This window comes from Triturus cristatus, chromosome 6, assembly GCF_964204655.1.
Source record: "Triturus cristatus chromosome 6, aTriCri1.1, whole genome shotgun sequence".
Classification (NCBI taxonomy): domain Eukaryota; kingdom Metazoa; phylum Chordata; class Amphibia; order Caudata; family Salamandridae; genus Triturus; species Triturus cristatus.
The window spans coordinates 1,821,548,719-1,821,570,221 of record NC_140589.1 but is presented as its reverse complement, the minus strand read 5'-3'; the positions used below and the strand labels follow the sequence as shown (position 1 = coordinate 1,821,570,221).

The 21,503-nt window shown below is 44.8% G+C and overlaps 1 protein-coding gene and 1 pseudogene across 5 annotated transcripts in view; both read right to left on the bottom strand.

The window, feature by feature from the left end:
* The window catches only part of SLC5A6 (solute carrier family 5 member 6), a 318,876-nt gene that overhangs the window by 260,756 nt on the left and 36,617 nt on the right, over positions 1 to 21,503 (bottom strand). The gene's annotated exons all lie outside the window — the stretch shown is intronic.
* LOC146822094 (actin-like protein 6A pseudogene) lies at positions 17,737 to 18,874 on the bottom strand (annotated as a pseudogene).

The following is a 21,503-nucleotide window of genomic DNA, read 5'->3' as shown; positions in this document are numbered from 1 at the left end:
TCCCTGCATTCTGTGCTGCTCTATGCCTCGTGTTGCAGGCTCTCTCTTTGGTGCTTCTCCCTCTGCCAAACTCCCTGCCTCCCCAACGCATAGTTCTCCTTCCTCGCTCGTGTGCTTCTCTGCTGCCCATGCAACTATCCCTTATGTGCTGCTTTTCCTCTCTCCCCGCCCCTCCAGTTGATCTCCACACTCAGTTCGCCATTGACCCAAGTCCATCGTTTTTTTGTGTGTTTTTTTATTGTTTTGGGAGAATGTGGGTAGGACCAGGTAGACAACTGCTGCCAGTCTGTATACCTTGAAAAAAGCGCTTGTGTGCTACTTTTTTATTTACCAATCCATCTTAGACTGGCAAATGTAAAAAAAAAGATGGCACCTATGCATTTTGTAGGCACGCATGCGTAATGAAGCATGTACTCACACACGTCATCATACATGTGGGCGCCTACAAATGACACTGCTGCATCATCACACTTTTTTTTTTTATTAGTTATGCTGCCAATGCTCATTTGATTTTCCCTCCCATAGAGCATCAAGAGTCATATTTGCCCATAGTGTTTTCTCACTGGGAGCTTGAAATTTACAAGAAAATAATCAGTTTAATCTGCTTTATCTGGACGTAGTAAGAGATAGATTGAAAACACTGGTCTCAAATTAAGCATTTACTTTTTGCAACCGGTCTGATTTTGCAACCTGACCCTTGTACTAATAGGTTGCACTGCAAAGTCTACAGCCACAGGGGGTTGTAGTATGATTTACTTACTGAACAATCCTTATGCAGGTCACTATTTGCTACTCCCTGTGATTGGTTACAAGCACTATAGAGATGGTGGCTTGCAAGGAACAGCATACCACCATCCCTGTGCTTGCATTACTAAAGGGGATTTTCTTTTTAGCAGTCCATGTTCTTTAAAGGAAGCGGTGCACTATTAGAAAAGAATCTGGTTGCAAACCATTGATGCATGCCATACCGAACCGAAATTAGGAGGAGATTCTCCTCTCATGTCCCTTCCTAACTGAGATTCGTTATTTGTCGCCACACAAAGTCTTATCTGACTGCAACATGGGTTTAATGCATAACAAAAACCTTTGAGGTTGATACACTTTGATTATGTGAATCACAGAGTTTGCGATCACAAAATGGCCATGTGCATCTCGCCCAAAGTCCTTTACCGGGACAGGTCAGTGAACAGGTTAACCAGGATACAACCATGAGGAACACTGAGGGATACTGATAGATCCTATTTGCCCTGGAGGAGGATGGGTTTGGGGTCGGGAGTGGGGGATGGGATGAGAGTGTGAGACAGTCATATTTTCAAGGCAATCGCTATTATTGTGACCTTGGTCCTAGTGTGGTATCCCAGGTTGGTGAAGAACCAAATTTGGAACAAGAATTCCTGCATCTGCATACTTTGCCCAGAACACGGACCATTTTTAGATCGAGCCTGAGCCAGCGTGGATGCGCTGCTCTGGCGATCTACTGTAGTACAGTACGGAAGAGAAGCCCCACTCATATTTTTCATTGGCTTGTGTCTTTGTCCTTCTTAAATGCTGTCTTCTGATTCCTTAATAGGCTTGTTAGTCCCGCCATTTCATCATTTGTATCCTCCCAAGGCTACTGGCTCCTTTACTTTGGTTGTTACAGGGTTGTGTTATTTAGACTGTGAGCACTATTTTCTTTAAGGAGTTACTGTCTGCTACTAGCCCTGCATCAGGCTAGTGACACCCCATATACCTGGCAGGGAGCACCTCACCCCTGCTCTCAAACTTTCCTTCACAGCTCCTTCAACAGCACGCCCTGGGATGCTTTTGTTAAAGACCTTCATCACAGCATTGCACGCATTCCCTCTCTAATATGTCTGGCGTCACACGTGGTGTACACGGTCTTGTGGTTTTTTTTTTCACTTTCTGAATATTTTTTTGTTGCGTGGACCTTAGGGCGTTACAGGTTTTCTTCTTTTGCCCTGTGGGTGTGCATGGTTCACTCAGATTACCTGCTGTGTCCCTTTAAGCACCGACCATGTTCATCTGGAGACCAAGCGTTATTTTTCTCTGAACTGCTGATTTTCACTGATGTTTACAAAGTTACTGATTTATGGTTGAGGAAGCAGAGAATGTGCCTGCCACGTTAAAAATTCACAACATATGTGCTGTGTTCGTTCCAAGCATGCAGTATCCCCCCTGCCTTCATAGACTGGACAGTGCGTGAAATGCCCTCAGCTAGCTAGTACCTTGAAAATATTTTTCATGGTTTTTTTTATGAATGTTGAGCGTGTAAACAGTGTATAATATAATCTTAAATGTTTTGCGAACATAAGAGTTTTTGTTGCGTTGGTTTTGTTGGGCTTTTGTTTAAAACGTTAAATTGATTAGGACATTTCTCACATGTTTATACGTTTGTGAGGGAATCTTCTCCAAGCATTCATGTAGATTGAATTCATTATCATTAACAGCTGCTCTTTTGAAATTAATTGTGTAGAAGAATGCACTAACATCATCAGTGAATGATTTACCCACTGGTTTAAGAATCGTGTATGCTGATCACCAGAAAGAAAATGTGATATAGCTTTTGCACTTCTTTTCAAACATCGATTTTATACGAGGTTCGCTGTATACATGATCTTGTAACGTACTGGACATATTTTGGAAAAAGGACATTTTCTTGTTTAAAATATCTTGCGTAGCAGTTTGGCTTATTTAGAAAGGTTTGTTTTAGCAGACATTTGTTTTGAGTAGTGCTTGTGCAGGTTGTAAAACTGGCACAGAATTATTTTTTTTTCTCAGTGTTTCATTGTGTTTGCAACTTTCACACCTACACACACCTGACGATTTGGCAGTGTGCTTACAGGATGTGTCCTGTATCATTTAAATGCGTCCCCATTATGGACCTTTTTTGCTGTCATGCCAGGTTTGTTCCACCACAACAAAATCTATTCAGAAATAAATAGTCTAAAAGTAAAACTATTTTATGCCCAAAAAAATTATTTTTACTGTGTTTACAATATGATTGTTTTTTCCTCACTGTTTTATCAAACTATTAGTTAGTTGGTATGGTTAAAGGGGGGGGGGGGGGGGGGGGGGGGGGTTGGGGGGGGAAGATATGTGGTGTTGCGGTCTAGTTTTCCCACCACCACGTGACGAGCGCAATGCCTGTCGGGATAGGCGTGCGCCATTGATACAGGGGCTGCAAGAGAAGTTACAGCCCGCGCTCTCCCTCCATAAATAAAGAAACGTTTTACAAATCACTCGCAGTTTCCATGACTACATACTTAGGGTGGAACCCGACATTACAAATTGGCGACGAGGTGGAAAAACTTCGTGCTGGAGCCGGCAACGCTCTGCACGTGCAAGTGTGCACTGAGCTGATAGGCATCACTACGGACTCACGTTACAGCAAACTGAGGGGGAGTGCTGCGGTGCGACGCTTGGAAAGAGGTGCCTCTCCAGTTTCCATCCTGCCTGCACTGACGAGCCTCACCACCTGCACATGTGCACCCACCTTCTGAGGACCCGAGAGAGAGCACCGCGTGGAAGCAGTCAAGCAGTAAGTGCCTGCACTGCGTCCCTGCGCCAGCAGAAGGCAATAACAGCCTCTCCAACTCCCAAGAGGACAGTGAACACAGTCTGCGTCCACGCCTTGCTTCCATTAGCGGCTGGTTCACGTGCTAGCTGATTGCAGAGTGCCTGGCAGCCCTCACTGGCCATACACACTCCCTGCACCTTCAAGGCCCCCTAAGCCACGTGCCCCCGGCTTACAGTGTGTGGCACCCCAGTACGCGCAAGTACCTACTCCAGCTAACCTAAGTTAAAAGACACACTGGGATCTCTCCTCCCATCTACGGGGGTCCTCAGTCCGGCGTACGCCGGCCAACCGGAATGTGTGCACTGACCTTCTCGCTCACCAACCCTGTCCTGTTCTTGCCAAAGCCAGGCGAGCCGGCCATGAAATGGGCTGATTGGAAGGGCTATTTCCTAAACTATCTGTCAGCCCTGGAGGATGAAGTGGAAGAAGCTTTTGCGAGTAAACGCAGGAAGAAAATTCTGCTGCATAATCTCGGACCGGAGGGGTTGCGAGTCTACGAGAGTATGGTCAAAAAGACTAGGGGTCCAAATGACACTGATGTATTCCAGCATGCATTGGAAGATTTGGACAGTCATTATCAACCAGTTGTTTGCACTTGTATAGACCGTTATAATTTCTTCCAAATTAAGCAAAGTGATATGGAGACGGTGGAAGACTATGTGGCTGCACTGAAAAGACTGGCAGTAAATTGCAAATTTGGCCACCTTCATGATGACCTAGTGAGGGATCAGATCATAATGCACACAGTAAACACGAATGTACAGGAGAAGTTGTGGGTGAGTGGAGATGCCCCCCTTAACGAGATTATAGCGATTGTAAAGAAGGCAGAAATGTCCAAAAGATGCGCAGCAGCTGCAAAGAAAGACAGTGAGAGCAAACCCACCGTGTGCAGAGTGAGCGACACAAAAGCGCCTAATGACAAACCTCCGCCCAACGCTGGGACCAGAAACAGCAGGAAACCGATGAACTGTACAGGACCCAACAAATTCCCTAGTGACCACAAAGGCAGTTGCTACAGATGTGGGAGTCAAACGCTTATGGCAAATGACAGGCGGTGTCCTGCCTTCCGAGTAAAATGTTCCTTTTGTGGGGTGATGGGTCATTTTGGTAAAGTCTGCAGACGGAAACCCAGCGATGCTACCTTTAAATGTGTTATGGACGATTCAGAAACTGAGGGGGCGGAGGGCGATGCTGATTATGACTGTATTTTATGCATGGATGACCAAATAATGGGGATCGATTGCAATAGCAACAGGCAGCCCTCATGTATGTTGACCATTGGGGGTGTCCAGGTATCCATGGTAGCAGACTCAGGGTCCCCATACACCATAATTTAACATAGTATCTGGGAAAAAGACTTTATTTGCACCATAGAGAGTCACTTACACCCCACCGATATGCACCCAGTCACCTTCACGGGAGAGAGAATTCCCATGGTAGGCTTCGGTCAACTTACGTTTGAATTCAGAGGGAGAAACTCTGTAGGTAAACTGTACGTTGCTGAAAAGGGGCCCTCCATACTGGGGTGGCCCGGTCAGGGGGCGTTAGGAATCCAGCTCAACCCTAGCAGAGAGACACACACAGGTGCTCATGACAGACGACCCTCCAGCTGTGGTAGAAGCCAAACTCAAAGAAGAATTCCCCTCGGTCTTTGGCGGCACCATAGTAAAACTCTCCAAATTCACACACAGAATCCTCCTGAAGGTCGGAGTCGTGCCAGTCTGCCATAAAGTCCAAAATATCCTGTTCAACTGCAGAGAAGCTGTGCAGATGGAACTGAAGCGCCTGGAAGACAACGGCATAATCGAACCCATCGACAGTGCAGAGTGGTTGGTGCCCTTGGTAGTGGCGCGCACACCGAATGGGAAGGTGAGTCTCTGCATAGATCTCACGGAATTGAACAAAAACATAATTGTGGATACATTTCCGTTACCAAAAATAAGTGAAATGCTAGCTCAAACCAAGGGGATCAAATGGTTCTCCACGATAGACCTCACAGCGGCGTACCACCAGATATCGCTAGAACCCCTACTGCAGAAAATTAACGCCCCTTCATCACTCCATTTGGATGCTACAGATTTCGGCGTATGCCATTCGGACGGGCATCGGCGGCTGCCGTTTTTCAAAAATTGATGCACAGACTGTTCAAAGACATCAGCGGAGTATTATATTTCCAAGACGACATACTCGTCATGGGGACAACTAAAGTGGACCATGACCAAAAGCTGACAGAGGTGCTACGGATACTGTCATCCAACGGCCTCAGGCAGAATGGGAGAAATGCAAGTTTGGCCTACGCTCCGTCACATACTTGGGGCACAAAATAGGTGACTGCGAGATTTCTCCAAAGCAAGCCAAATTGAAGCTACCCAGTCTGCGCCCACGCCGCAAAATAAGGAAGAGGTCCGCTCATTCCTAGGGCTGGCAGAGCTCTACAGCAAATTCTTCAACTTTGTTACCAAGACGCACCATCTACGTCAAATCCTGAAGGAGAAGAATGCCTTCAGCTGGTCGCCCGCGTCTATTGAAGAATTCGAGACGGTCAAGAGGGACATCTGCGATGCGGTTCCCCTGCACAGATTTGACAGCTCTGCGCCCACCATTTTGACCACAGACGCCAGTGAAAGGGCCTTAGGGGCTGTCCTATCGCAGATGGCACGGAAACCACCATCAGTTTCGCCTCCCGTTGTCTCGCCCCCAATGAAGAGAAGTTCAGCATCATCGAGAAGGAGATGTTGGCAGCCATGTGGGCCATGGAGTAATTTCGACAGTATCTCTGGGGCTCCCGGTTTACCCTCAGAACGGACCACAAGCCTTTGGTTAAAGTCCTCACGTCCAGTGGCCATGCCAATGCCGCCCCGCGCATCGCCAAGATGAACCTCAGACTGTTGGATTTCGTCTACGATGTGGTGTACTTACCAGGGAGAAAGAACAAGGTGGCGCATTACCTTAGCCGGTCAGCTGCGATGGAGAGGGCACCGGTACACAAAATGGGACGAGTACACTATAGCGTTCACAAGAGACCGTGATTAGTGCACAAGACTGGGAGACAGCATACGACACAGATCCCCAACTCTCGAGCGTCAAGACTTTGGTTACACAAGGATGGGCGGAGAAGAGGCACGTGAGCGACGACCTCCGGAAATTCTAGGAAGTGCGGGACGAACTGTCCATTAGCGATGATGCCATATTTTTGCTACCGGGAGATAAAGTCATTCCTCCACGACAGTTGACAGATCGCATTCTCAACATCATGCACGAAGGCCACTTGGGAATTGTGAAGTTGAAGAGAAGAGTTAAACAGTCTTACTGGGGGCCAGCCATCGACAACCAAGTGGAGAAGTACGTGAGAGCATGTGAGCATTGCAGCAATGAGGACAAATCCATGACCTTGCTAAGACCGCCTCTGGGGAAGTTCACCAACCCCTGGAAGGAGTTGTCAATCGACATATTGGGCCCCATTCTGCACTCATGGGGAGTACCCAAATACGCCATTGTCCTTATCGACAGATACTCCAAGTGGCCGGAGGTAGAAGTAGGCGAGAAAGTGGACACGGACGCCGTTATTGCCTTTCTCACCGCGGCATTCTTGAGAGAAGGGATTCCAAAAGTCATTACGTGCGACAACTGTCCCCAATTTATGTCGGAGAAGTGGAACACTTTCACCAAAAGGAACGGAGTCACGACCAAACACACTCCAGTGTACCACCCGGCAGGTAACGGCCTAGCAGGCCGGTTCAACCGAGTGCTTATGGGTTCCGTTCAAGCAGCCATCAGTGCGTGTAAGAACTGGGAGACAGAAATCAGAAACACGGTAGGGGCATACCGCATCACACTCACCCCAACTGGGTATAGACCATTCCAAATCCTATGAGGCCGAGAACCATTCACACGGGACAACACTGTTTGGATGAATCAAAAACTACAGAGCAAGTGGTCCCCAGCAGTGGTCAGATGCAACTTGGAGAAGGCCCAGAGAATCTACACGGACAACTATAACAAGAAGCATGGAGTGCGAGAAGTCTCGTGAGCAACGGGGGACTGAGTCCGGGTGAAGCTTGGCCACCTGGGCAAGAAGGGAGACAGCAAGTTCAGCAAGCCGGTACAAGTCAGGGAAACTTACTCGCTTACTCGCGCTCCGCCCTGTTAAGCGATGGAAAAGTATGGTCACAGAGTAGAATGGCCAAATGCAACAAAGTGATCAGATAGAACAAGGATGAATCCACCACAAGCAATGGACACAATGGATGGGAGTTTGACGACGAAGAAGACGGGGGTTGCCCACAAACACACCAAGAAATGGCACGATGAGGGAAATGGGGAGTAATGTTGGGACCACAGGGGAAAAGAATAACTCTGAGGTCACACAACACACTACATCCCACGATACCAATGATAGTCGCATACAAGGCACTCCCACTTCACATGACCGGGGCATGGAGGGGAGTACGGGGGATGCTAGTTTCCCCACAAGAGAAGTCCATGGGTCACGGGTACCCCTCACATGCACCCGCACAGGTAGAGCTGTTGTACTACCCAAGAGATATAGCGAATTTGATATGTAACGTGTTACTTACTTAAGGAGTTTACAGTGCGGTGTTTTTGATTCTTACCCCCTCACCTGCTCTCTCTTGCCACTTTCCCTGCCCCCTCTTTCCCCTGTTAACATATGGTTATCTGTTGTTCCGGCGTAAACATGTTTAGGCGCCACACATAGTATGCTTTTGTATATGCATAGTTTTGCAACTTAGTTGGTGTTGTTAAAGGGGGGGAGGATATGTGGTGTTGCGGTCTAGTTGTCCCACCACCACGTGACTAGCGCAATGCCTGTAGGGATAGGCGTGCGCCACTGATAAGGGGGCTGCGAGAGAAGTTACAGCCCGCGCTCTCCCTCCGTTAATAAAGAAACGTTTTACAAATCAGTAGCTGTGTCCGTGACTACATAATTAGGGTGGAACCCGACATTACAGAAACGGGTTTCAAATTGTATGAATATTACAGGCACATATTTAAATTAATTAGATGCATGATACGATGAAGCAGTATTTAGAGGTACCTTTTAACAAAAAGATTGACCTCTTACAATTAGACCTGTCCTGGCTTATTCATTCACATCCAGATATTCACGCTTCGTCCCCAATAAACTGAACAAGTTTCATTGTCATGTAAACATTCTGAAAGTGAACATGCGAGCAAAGTTTTCACCGAGACCCATGTGTGGCTGTGATTGAGGGTTGAGAGCTAGGCATGCGCATAGGCCCTCCATCTTAAAACAAAACGTGTGCAATGCACACTAACTTTGAGACGGCCTACGTATGGATCTGGCGAGCAGTCAAGCAGACCAACCGCAGTCCGCAGAGCAGAGCGCGAGCACCTGCTCAGGATAGAAACAGGGAACCCTAAATGCTGGACAAGTGTATTGCTATTTACTTAACATTTGACACTAAAAATACCAAGGATAAGCATGACAGTGCAGTCAGTTTTTACAACATTCTTTGCCTCTTTCCACCCTAAAATTGTAAAACTGCCCAATTCTGCAATGTACTTGGGATATAACTTTCAGAGGTGTGAGGAGTAAAAGAGAATTGGTACTTCAGGATTTTGAGGAAGGATTTATTTAGTTGATTTAGCTGGGAAACAAATCAAATACATTTTGAGTAATTTAGGTTGACTTTCTGGCTTGGACACCCGAATTAACAAGTCGATTCCATTTCACAGTAGGAGTACATTTGGTTGTGAGTCTTTTGTTTTCACCGATTAATAATACATATGCTTTGCAACACTTTCATTGCTTTACATCGGCTGCAGCGAGGTAGAGGAGAAGAGGTAATTGTTTTTATTTTTCCATAATAGTTTTGCAAGTTTAAAAGGGTGCAATTATTTTGATTTTCCTTTCTCGGTTTGGTGATGTGTAAACCTGAGCTCGGCACACGTCTGGGCTCTTCTTGCACATGTGTGGGTCAGAGTATTAGGTTTATCAAGTTTTTTTAAAACGAACCCTCTAATTTAAATGACAGTTAATACACCCAGTGGCTGTTGTCTCTGATGCTGATAATTAAAACCAAGTGCTGGGCACTGTGATGATGGAAGCGATGTAGAATTCGGATTTTAAAAAGCACATGATAGCTGTTAGAAACGGCCAGTTTTCAAATAATTAAAGATGATCACAGTGCAATTGAATAAGACGCATGTTACACTCATGTGACATGCTTAATGTTCTGGTTTTGCAGCAGGTCCCGGCCTTTTAAGTCCTTCCAGGTCTCTAAGAAGGCAGAGAAGGATTTCTATCTGAGCATTCGAAGAGCAGTTGAAGTAAAATGCTTCAATGCCCCAACCCTTCAGGCTCTACATATAGGTCCTGCCATTTACAAGATTCCTGGAAATGTACAAAAGTGGCAATCCTGGATGGGTGATGACTGTTGGGTGATATATGGCATATATGTGGTAGAGCGCTTGCAGCCCATTCACAGCACACTGGGCACGTGGATGCGGCCAGGAGTGCGTTACTAATTGTAGGCCTTGGATCGGTAACAACACTGGTGTTTTGGTCATGTAGCCTCTACGGAGCCACTATATCTCGCAACGGGGTGCGAAAATAACATTTAGTGGGTAACAAATGTATGACACGAAAGTTCACTTGATTTAACACCTTTAGATCTGTGAGGTGCAAAATGGAATACACGTGCGTTTACTAAAAAGTGTAATATATTTTTATTTGGATTAAATGTCTAACATTAGAAAGTGTCCATTTAGGCTTGTGATAAAACGGCTTAAGGAGTATTGGTGCTTGTTGTGGCGCCTGCCTCCATTAATTGCCAAGGTAGAGATTGCAGTTGCTGGGGTTTTGCTCTTTATATCTAAAAATATATTAAATACTTCAGATCCTGTCCAGTGGAATTTGCATTTGTCTGTGACACAGCTTTATACGTTTTTTCAGATCTGGGTTTTGACAGCGCAGCTCTCATACCGACCGATTCCTAACAATTGACATGGTTGGGGCTTTGGCCGTCTTCAACCAGCCTCTTGCGGCCATCGGGTAGAGTCTTTGTCAATCACATCTTGGCTCAGTCTATCTTTCACCTAATGATGTTAGGTGTCTGGGTGCATCTTCCACCTCCACCCGAGTGCTTGCACTGAACTGCATGAGTGCTTGCTTTACAATAATAGCCATCTCCCCTGGTGCACTCCTGCGTGTCTAGCTGTAATGTGCTAAAGCTGCATGTCCGGGTGTTACCTACTGTAAGTGAACTTAGTTAATAGTCTAATTGTTAAGTGAGATAATGATAATAAGGAATGTATTTAATCTGGTATGGGGATGCAATCGTATTCAGTGATCAATATTGAAAGATAGTACAATTAGCTCATGCTACGTAGCTATATTTGTGCTAGTAAGGTCACGCCACGTTCGTGCTGCAAGATGCGGCTGAGGGACCAGGTTTTGATGCATCATTTTGGACATAGTTTAACCAGTTTAAAAAGGCTGTGTAGAAATTCCGATAAATTAAACGGAAGTATCTATGGTTGACATTTTTTTTCAATAAAGTGAGCAAATTAAATATTAATTTCCATATTTATTTTGGCGTGGGACTGCTGGCTGACCTTTTCATTTTTATACACAGTCATTTACTTTAGCAAGCAGTAGTATCATGCTTTAAAAAATAAAAAGAATGATTTAGCTACTTTAAAAGTTGTATTGCTACCAGGAATATTTCTTAAATGGATCAGATTAAGGCACCGCCTAAAATAAATGCAGTGCAACTAAGTTAGAGCTAGCTGTAGAAATTTGGAGGGAATGATTGCTAGGTAATTCTGGTGGTAAAGGAAGTGTCTCCTTGTTTGGAAGTGAGGCACTCCTCATATTCATCAAAGTTTGTTGTGAAGGTGTTAGATCGCAACATATTATGTGGGATTTGCTCAGAGAATAATAAAATATTTGCTGCATGTGTTGCATTGAGAAAGGTGTAAAAGGTTTTCTTATCTTTGAAGATTGAAATGTCTTTTGGTTCTAACTTTCATTTTCGCTGAAAATTCACTCTTAATTCAGTAATTTTATATTTAAATTTTAGAGTGTCAACGAAACAACTAAGAGAGAAACACCACAAAATAAGGCAACATAATTATTTCATCATAACAAAAACTGAGATTCCATTTGTAGCCTTAACAGCAGCATAGGTATTGTATTACTGTCCACACTCCAAAGAGCAGTGTATATCTGGTGAAAGCCTTTTTGATTGTCTTTTAATCTGAATATTAAATCCATGTGCCCCTTTGTAAATTACTGCCTTTTTAGGTCGAGCCGGGGCAGCACATGCACTGCGACATGCTGTATTGGAGTATGGAATAGAATCCACGCCCACTCTCCGCCCATATTTGTCATTGGCTTGTGTCATTGTCCTTCGTAAATGCTGGCTTCTGATTAGTTAATAGGCTTGTTAGTCCCTCCTTAGTACCGCCTTGTCCTCATTTGTAACCTGAAAAGTCCCATGCGTTTGCTGACAACAGACAACGTCCCTCTGGGCGCGCCGTGGAAGCTTCGCTGAAAGCGAATGAAACGTTTGTAATAAAACGTTGTAACAAAACAAAGGTTGATGCTTGATTCCAAAATTTATTCACAAAAACTCAAAGGTTGATTCCATGTAGTCATGTACTGGAGACTATTCCATGAAATAACTTCGTTGTGTTGAGCCTCATCCCCAATGTGAAACTTGATCCCAATGCATTTCGGGCCCCTCTGGCCCTTCGTCAGGGGAATCTACATAACAAAGAAATATTTGCATATAACTAAATGATACAATGAGGGGTTTGCCATCTAACAAAAGACAAAAGGACACTGCCTGAAAAGTGAGGTTACGCTAAAGAAACCACAGTGGGACGGTGCTTTAGAAAGATAATCACCAAGACCTGGTTCGTATGAAACACAGTCAAAAAAATGCGAAGAAGTGCTAACAGTCCATTCCGAAGAATGAGCAAACGTTGATGAAGACGAAAGTGCTCCGATTCAAAAGAACCGTATAGGTGAAAGAAACGCTTCATCAGCGAGTTTTAAACAAGCGTTTCTTTCACCTATACGGTTCTTTTGAATCGGAGCACTTTCGTCTTTTCACAACATGGTTTTTTCAAACTCGTACCGACTCCCCGGGAATGGTTGAGTACAGCCGTGTTTTACATGTCACACGGGTGTTTTTTATAGTGTTTGGCACCGTAGGAACTTTTCCTTTTTCTTTCCCCTTCTTTTTCACCAAACAAGTCACGGAGCACGTTCAAGGGTGAACTTTTCTTTTCCGCTTCATCAACGTTTGCTCATTCTTCGTAATGGACTGTTAGCACTTCTTCACATTTTTTTGACTGTGTTTCATGATGAACACGATGAACTCATAACATTTACACACGAACCAGGTCTTGGTGATTATCTTTCTAAAGCACCGTCACACTGTGGTTTCTTTTGCGTAACCTCACTTTTCAGGCAGTGTCCTTTTGTCTTTTGTTAGATGGCAAACCCCTCATTGTATCATTTAGTTATATGCAAATATTTCTTTGTTATGTAGAATCCCCTGACGAAGGGCCAGAGGGGCCCGAAATGCATTGGGATCAAGTTTAACATTGGGGATGAGGCTCAACACAACGAAGTTATTTCATGGAACAGTCTCCAGTACATGACTACATGGAATCAACCTTTGAGTTTTTGTGAATACATTTTGGAATCAAGCATCAACCTTTGTTTTGTTACAACGTTTTATTACAAACGTTTCATTCGCTTTCAGCGAAGCTTCCACGGCGCGCCCAGAGGGACGTTGTCTGTTGTCAGCCAATGCATGGGACTTTTCAGATTATACACACTCCTTGGGTTATGAGAGTGATACCTCTGTGGCACCCGACAACATATTTAACGTTTTCAACCTGCGGTTCATTTGTAACCTCCCATGAGGACTGGCCCTTTTACTTTAGTGGTTACACGGTACCTCTTTTTTAGTCTGAAAACACTATTTTCTTTAATGAGTTTCTCCTACTGCAGGCACGACATGCTTTCCTGCAACATTCAGCACACCATGCATGCTTTGACTTTCTGAGCGGCCAGGACAATGGCGGCCGCTTCTCTGAATAGGTCTTGCATTTACAAGAGTTTGAGCTATTGTCATTGTAAATGACAATCCCTTTTATTTGTGTGTTAATTAGCAAAACAGATGAATAAAAGGCATGGTCATTTAGAATGCCAATAGCTTAAACTCTCGTAAATGTGAGACCTATTGCATTGCAAAAGCCTAATTTTAGGCCTGGCATTAGCCATTAACATGGGTTTTTACAAAAAAATCATATATACGTACATTACATATATATGCACACATTTATAGAAGGGCTTTCAGTCAGCCCTTTTCATCCATTGGCCTTTTATAATGCCATTCACATTTTGCTATAACCCACCACAGTGTGACTTCATTTTGCCTGTGCACAGCCACCCAAAAATAAATGATCTACCTTATTCCTCAATACACAGAATACTACATACATTCACCCTTTTTCAAAAATACTCAGGCTGTACCATAAATTGGGATAAATCACTTAACTACATAACTTCCGGGAGTGGCTTTAGGTTGCCCATACACTGCGGAGCTAGGGTTGACACCGAAGGATTTCGATATCTGGGGATCTATGTCACGACAGATCCAGTGGCATTTTACAATAATAACCTGGCCCCACCGACGATGTGCAACATTGAAAGACCTAGAACGGCGTTATATAAAATGATGGCTCTGCCCCGATTTGTTTACGTGTTACAAAATACACCTTAACCTGTCCCAAGTAAACATTTTCAGGCCGTGGAGTCAGAAATCCGGACCCTTCTTTGGAATAATGGGGCCCCCCCGCATCTCATTGACAAAGCTCACAAAAAGCTGGTATGATGGTGGAATTGCCCTCCAAGCGATCAAAAGTTACTATTGGGCCTCTAAGTTAGCAATTGTAAATCATTGGGTACATTGACCAGTGGCCGAACCCACTTATAGGATGGATAGATACAATATGACAGCAGGATCTTATCAAAGGGCATTATACGGAGGAAGGAAAAATAGCCCAGTGTATACCCCAACCGCGACCACGGTTGCAGTATGGCAATCGGCAACATCCGCTTTGGGATGGAAAAATAAGATTACACAGGTTACCCCCCTTTTTGAGACAGATCGTTTGGGGCTCCTGGCAAAATGTCCAAGATTCGATAAATGGGACCTTATTGGGCTGTCAACGGTCGGAGATGTGTGGGCGGGAGGTAAGGTAGTCCCTTTCAGTGACCTTCAACGATACTATGAGCTAAGCGCACAGGAAACCTTTAGATACCTCCAAGTCAGAAATGCGCTATATCAGGCAGTCCCCAAGGGTACAGATCTTCCGGCCGCCTCTTCACTGGAGGACGGACTCCTTGAGGATTATCTAAAAGAAAATGCAATTTCTTTGACTTACAAGATATTAAATACACCAGATTAATTTGGGAAAATCCGAGCCAAATGGGTGGACGATGTGGATGATTTAGACGAAGAATGGCAGGAAGCATTGGCATCCCCTCGGGAGGTAGCGATTCGGTCCAGGTTCACATTAATTCAGCTTAAGCTCTTACACAGAGTATACTACACCAGTGTAGCGCTGGTTAAAATGGGTACTATAAGCTCCTCACTATGCCCCAGAGGTTGTGGTCCGGTTGGGACGTTTTTACACCTGTGGTGGGATTGCCCGATTGTGCAGTTATATTGGGAATAAATAACCTAAAAAATGTGGGATGTCTGTGGGAAAACCATGGAAGTTAGGCCCCAGCTGCGCCTTCTCAATATATGGGATGCAACTGATCTGACAGAAAAAGAAAGGATCTGGGTCTCCCTTGGAAATGGGGTGGCAAAACGGAATATAGCAAGAACTTGGAAGGGTGCCATGGCGCCGAAGCTCTGTGACTGGGAGGACGACATGGACTGGTGCATGCAAACAGAGATGGTGATATATGAAGAGAGAGGATGCCCACAAAAATGGACTAAGATGTGTGTGTGCCGTTTAATGATCCCCGTCTGCAGGAATGAATAAATAATTAGAGATATGCAGTTACAAAGTAGAGATGATGGTATGTAATATAAGGAAAATGTTGGACGGCGGCAAAGAAAGGATGGTGACTGTACAAATGCACGGTCTCAGTTATTGTGAACTGTTATTACTCTGTTTTTCTTACTAAAAAAAAAGAAATGTTAAAAAAAGACTGATGTGCATATTGCTGTGACTGAACTGGGGTGGCAAAGTGAGCTAAAGAATGATGATGGATTCAACCCAGATCTGTGACTGGAGTGAGTGTCTGAAAAGTTTCAGCACTCCGTCCATCATCTCCCTGTGTTTGCTTTGTTCGCCCTAAGTTGGCAGGGTATGCCCAGACTTGGGTCCCTTGCTCACTTTGCCACTGGATTCAAGCTAGCCTGGCTGATGAAGGGTGTTATCCAGAAACTGGTCCCAGGATGCTTGTTTCCGGTCCAGGGAAGACATGGCTTGGCAATTCGGGCTGGACTGTTCCCATGAAGCACAGGGTCAAGACTGATTTGCATATAGCTGTGTCTGAACTGGGGTGGCGAAGTGAGCTAAAGAACGATGATGGATTCAACCCAGATCTGTGACTGGGGTGAGTGTCTGAAAAGTTTCAGCGCTCCGTCCATCAGCTCCTTGTGTTAGTAATTGGATATGGACCAACAAGACCAGAAACTGCAGTAGTAAACTTTAAAAATCATAGAAGCGATGAAGTATTTGAATCATGGAATGCTAATGACTATTAAGTTGGGATGTATCATATCCATGAGTTATGTTGAATAAACTGTGGCCTTTATGCACCAACTATGGCTCCCCTTGTCTTTCCTGAAGGGGGGAGGGTGCAGTTGGATGGCCGGTAGGAAACTGGTGGCCACTAGCCAGTCTGGGAAGGGTTTGACATTTTCAACTGCCACACGGAGCCTTGCTCTATACTATCTGCAGAGAGGCCAAGGATTGGAGGAACATGCATTCTAAACCCCTGTATGACGTACTGACGGGCAGTGAGAAACTGCCTTCAGCCTCAACAGCAGAGCTCTCAATTGAGGCCTGGTATAAACACCCACCCACGACCTGAACGCAGAGACACCCAGAGAGGATTTTAATTTGCTGCACAAAAAGGACTAAGATAACACATTACTGAAACAGCAAACACTCTGTGGGCATGCACGACTGAGGCAAACGACAAATGTAAACTGTAACTACAACGCGGGCATGATTCGTTTTACAGTCAATGATCACCAGATTGGTGTGTTTGCCTGTAGCATTAAGGAAATACTTATAGGGCCCGATAGGGCCCCGTATCAATGCCCGGTTATTAATTACTGTCGGGTCTGAGACCCAGGGTGACGCGGCCCACTTAAAATCCTTGGTATAACAAACATTCTATTTCGCTGTGAGCTGAAACGTGAGCATATATTTACTTTTATATGCGAATTGTTTAACCCTTTGAATGTACCCATTCCTAGTTCAGCATTTGACGGGATCACATGAGGAGAATTTTTCAGTCAGCAGAACATTGGTTTTTGCATTTTTCTTTTAATTATTCTTTGCTTTGCGTATTAGTGATGCAACTAAGGGTGTTAAAACCTGTCTCTGGTGGCTCAGTGGACGCGTGTATCGACTCCAGGAATCTGTATGTGGCTCATGGTCACAGGCTCCAATTCCTGCGAGTCCACTGAGTCTTTCTTCCTTCTGGGGTCGATAATAGGAGCACCACTGAGTTGTACTACAATACAGCCCAGCTATTTAGTGTAGTGCAGCTTCACCATTGTCTTTCTGTGGTTTGTGAATTACCTCTAGAAAAGCCAAGAGGTCTGGCCTTGATGTGTTAAAGAAGGCAAAGACAGGCATGCAAAGTGTTATTCATCACAATACCAGAAGTTGTAAGATGTATGGTGTTGCAGCGGCTGTTAATTAACTGCGTGCAGCCCTTGTGGGTTCCAATACAAAATAACGCTCATATAAATGTTAAAATAGAAACTGACTTCTCTAAAAATGTCAGTCTATTAAAAAAAAAAGTTCATTGTGTTGAGGAGGCTGCTAAAACTATAAGATCGTCACGGTCTCAAAAAGAAGCGCTGGGGAAAGGCAGTGGTGTTTTCAAACACATTTTAGGGACATGTTGGCTCCACACATTGGTCTACTCGCTCTTCCTACTCCTGCTTCCAGAGCCACACCTGTTGAGAGGTGCCCTTGGGAAACCAAAGATGAAGCTCCAGTCCAGGAACCGAACTCTTGCTCCACTGTGGCGTTGTATGCTGCTGACTTCAGCCGCATGATCGGAGGAGTTTTCTGGGGGAGCTTTCTAGTCAATATAGCGGTAAAATCTTGTATTATTAGGGTGTTTCCCCCGGTTACAATCACACTTCCATATAGACTTGATCTGATGTCCATGTCCCACATATACCCTGACACGCGTGTTGCGTGATGAATCGAGCTGCCCTTCAGGCCCCTTTAGACGTCATAACCATTAGGAAACTCCTGATGAACTGCTGGGATCTCACCATGGGTTGAATCCGAAAATTGAAGCGGTGATGCCTGAAAGTCCTGGATCACACAGTTACAACGTATAATTATGGTGCCAGGACCGTGTCCGTTGTGGAAGCTTCTCGCTTTTCAAAATCTGGTGATGATCCCTCAGGATCTGCTTCCTTGGAGTGCAGTCGTGCTGGGAGGCATTAGTTCAGCCTTCATTTCTGGTTCAGTTCTCTGCACTGCACAGTTATGAAATCAAACGCTAGCAGATATCTGACAATTCCTTGATGAAGCGCATACTCATCAGGCACTGGAATGTTAGTGGTGTGCGTGGAACCCCTACTCAAAATCATCCTATGGCTGGCTCGGCCATCAGCGACTGCTGTAAGTGCTGCTGTTTTACACAGAAAGGAAGCGGACATATTACAGTGCTTGAACATGCGCTTGATCAGCTTTTCCCCACTTTGCTTGGGTATTCCACGGGGCCTCTGACATCAGAACAGGATGTAAGTTTACTTCTGATGTTATGCTAGTCTTGTACGTTTGGCCTAAAATTGATCGATAACTGCCTCAATCTACAATCATTCTATTTTTATTTGGGGATGACCTCCGTGTTCTCCCTCGGCACCCGAGGGGGTTTTGTCTCTGTGAAGTACCTGGGGCCTCTTGGCTTACTTTTGTCTCTATTTCCGTGTGAGTGCTAGCATCTTCCCTGTCCAAATCTGCTTGAACTGTAGTGCGGTTTACATGCATTAGCACATTAAAGCAAGACATAGTGGTTTTTCTACAAGTATTCACAAGTCCTGAACAAATAATGGTGAGGTTACACCACACATATTGTGACAGTGGTTTAACACAACTAGTATCTGCAAAGGGAATGTCCACCACGTATGGCATCTTTGTGCTGACTGACCGATATTTACTAATATTCAACTCCTTTTATGGACCCGAGTGCCGAGTAGACCCACTCAGATGGATTTTGACAAGAAGCATTCTAAGATGGCCGTCCATGAGTGCGCATGGGCACGCATGCATGGGTGGCCATCTTTGAATGTTTACGCTCACGTGTAACAAACCTCTTTCCAGGATTGTGGCCATCTTGGATTGCTTTTGCCATTTATCATTCCTTTTCCTTCCAGGGTCATTGCTTCCAGACATTTTTGTCATTTTGGAATACTAAAGTAATATTGAAATATAGCAAAGCAAACAATACTGACAAAGCGAATAGCTCAGAAGCAATGGCCAGACTATTGGCTTTGTCAATGCTTGTTTGGAAGTAGCCATAGCTAAACCAAAATGTCGAAAGACTGTCCAATACAAGTCCAATAGAAGCATCAACTACCCAAATGGATGTAACTTGTGTATTGGATTAGGGTGTGTTAGTACGGAGACCCTGGTTTGACACCACGATGCTCTCACAGTATACTGCCCAGTAACAACCGACTGCCCAGGGGCTTAAAAGAAAAGACCATGAACGTTGTCTTCTGTGCATTTTTCATTTGAATGGGATCAATATGTAAGACAGAAAAATAAAAAACACACTATCTTGAAAACCTCAGCACGTAAAAGAAAACAGTATTAATTAGCAATAGGAGTTGAAGTCCCTCATCAAGGAAGCGCACAGATAAGCAACATATTTACATTTTTCAGAACAACGTTGTTAGACCTGGTACCATTGGCTTGAGTCGCCCTTCTATTTTTCACTGTTGCCTCCTCTGTTTTTGATGGTTTACATGCTTAGGGCACTGTACTACTGCTATTCAGTGCCACAATGCAAGTGCTCCCTATTGTAAATTGTTGTAATGGATTAGTGACTCCATGATTGGCTTATTTGATGTACTTGTCAGACCCTAGTACAGTGCACCATGTGTGCACTGGGCCTGTACATCGAATGCTGCTAATGGGCTTGCAGCACTGATTGTGCCACCCACAGAAGCAGCTTGTAAAGTTTGTCTCAGGCCTGCCATTGCAGAGCTTGTGTGCAGCCTAGTACTACCATATCGACTTGGTAAGTGCACCCACTTACCAGTCCCTAAACATTTCCTTTTCTAGATGTTAGCCACCCCTAAGGTAGGCCCAAGGGTAGGGTGCATTGTAAGTAAAAGGTAGGACATGCCCTGGTGTGTGTGGCATGTCCTGATAGTGAATTACAGCCCATTTCATTTTTCACTATTGCAAGGCTACCTGTTCCCCATAGGCCAGAATGGGCAGTTTGATTATAACATCTTATAATCCTAACTATCCCAGGGAACATGGTAGAAAAACGAATTTAGTATGCCTGAACTCAGAATGTTAAAATACATATTTCAGTGAAGATGGGTTTTACGTTCTGTGTTTGAAAATACCACTTTCAGAAAGTAGGTATTTTCTTACCTAACCATGCAGCCTGCCTCTGCTAGGTTCTGTATTGCATGTGTGGTTTGTGAGTGACAGGAGAGCTTGAGCTCCAGCAGTCTGATGAGTCAGGGCTGGGCTGAATAGGACCTTGGCTGCATAGAGAGTGGGGGCAGAGATTTCCTTTCACTCCCCTGAGCCCTCATAGAATAGAGAGTAGGGGGGGGGGGAGATTTCCTTTCAGCTACCTGGGCCAGGTCTTCTTTCAAGAATGCTGCATAAGAAGCTGAAGGAGTTGACTGCCCCTGTGCCAGTGTGCCATTTTCTGGGGTTGGCCTGCAGTGGTTGCTTATTTGCCAAGGAAAGGAGAAGGAACTCCTTAGACAAATCACAAAACTGCACGGACTGTGAAATAGAGTGGAGGGCAGATACAGCATGTTTCTGAATTTCTAATTACATTACTCATTTCTGACTGGAGGCATCGTTGCCCCCATTTCATCTCACTCTTTACAGCATCACAAATATGCACTACATGGTGAAGTGATAAAGCAAGCGCCCTGTCGTTGACAGCCTGAGTTTTGAAGTCAAGATTTAAGGAGACGGTGGTGGAGAAACGTGGTAGCAGAATTTGCACAATGTACGCCCACCATTGTCTTTCCAGTGCATGGACCATATGTCCTGGAGTGGTGGACAGCTGACATCCATCTCTCCTTTTTTAGTCTCCACTGCAGGGAAGCTGCAGAGCACCACACATGCTTGAAGGAGCAGGGTACAGTAGAGACAGACAACAGTAGGCACTGATAACACCAATAATTCCATTTGTTCCCTGGCTTTTGAGCCAACAACCCCGCATTCTGAGGCTTGTACTTTCGCCTTTCCATCACAAGCATGGGGCTTCAAGGCTCAACCTGTAATATCGTGGATGAAAAGTCAGGAACGTCATACGGGGACACAAGGAATAAGCACCTTGTTTATAGGGAACAGGCGGATTAGGGATTTACTGTGTTTTCTGTATTCTAGAGTGGAGGCCAGGCATCCTTAGCGTTGTGGGGGCCGTTGTGGAGATTAA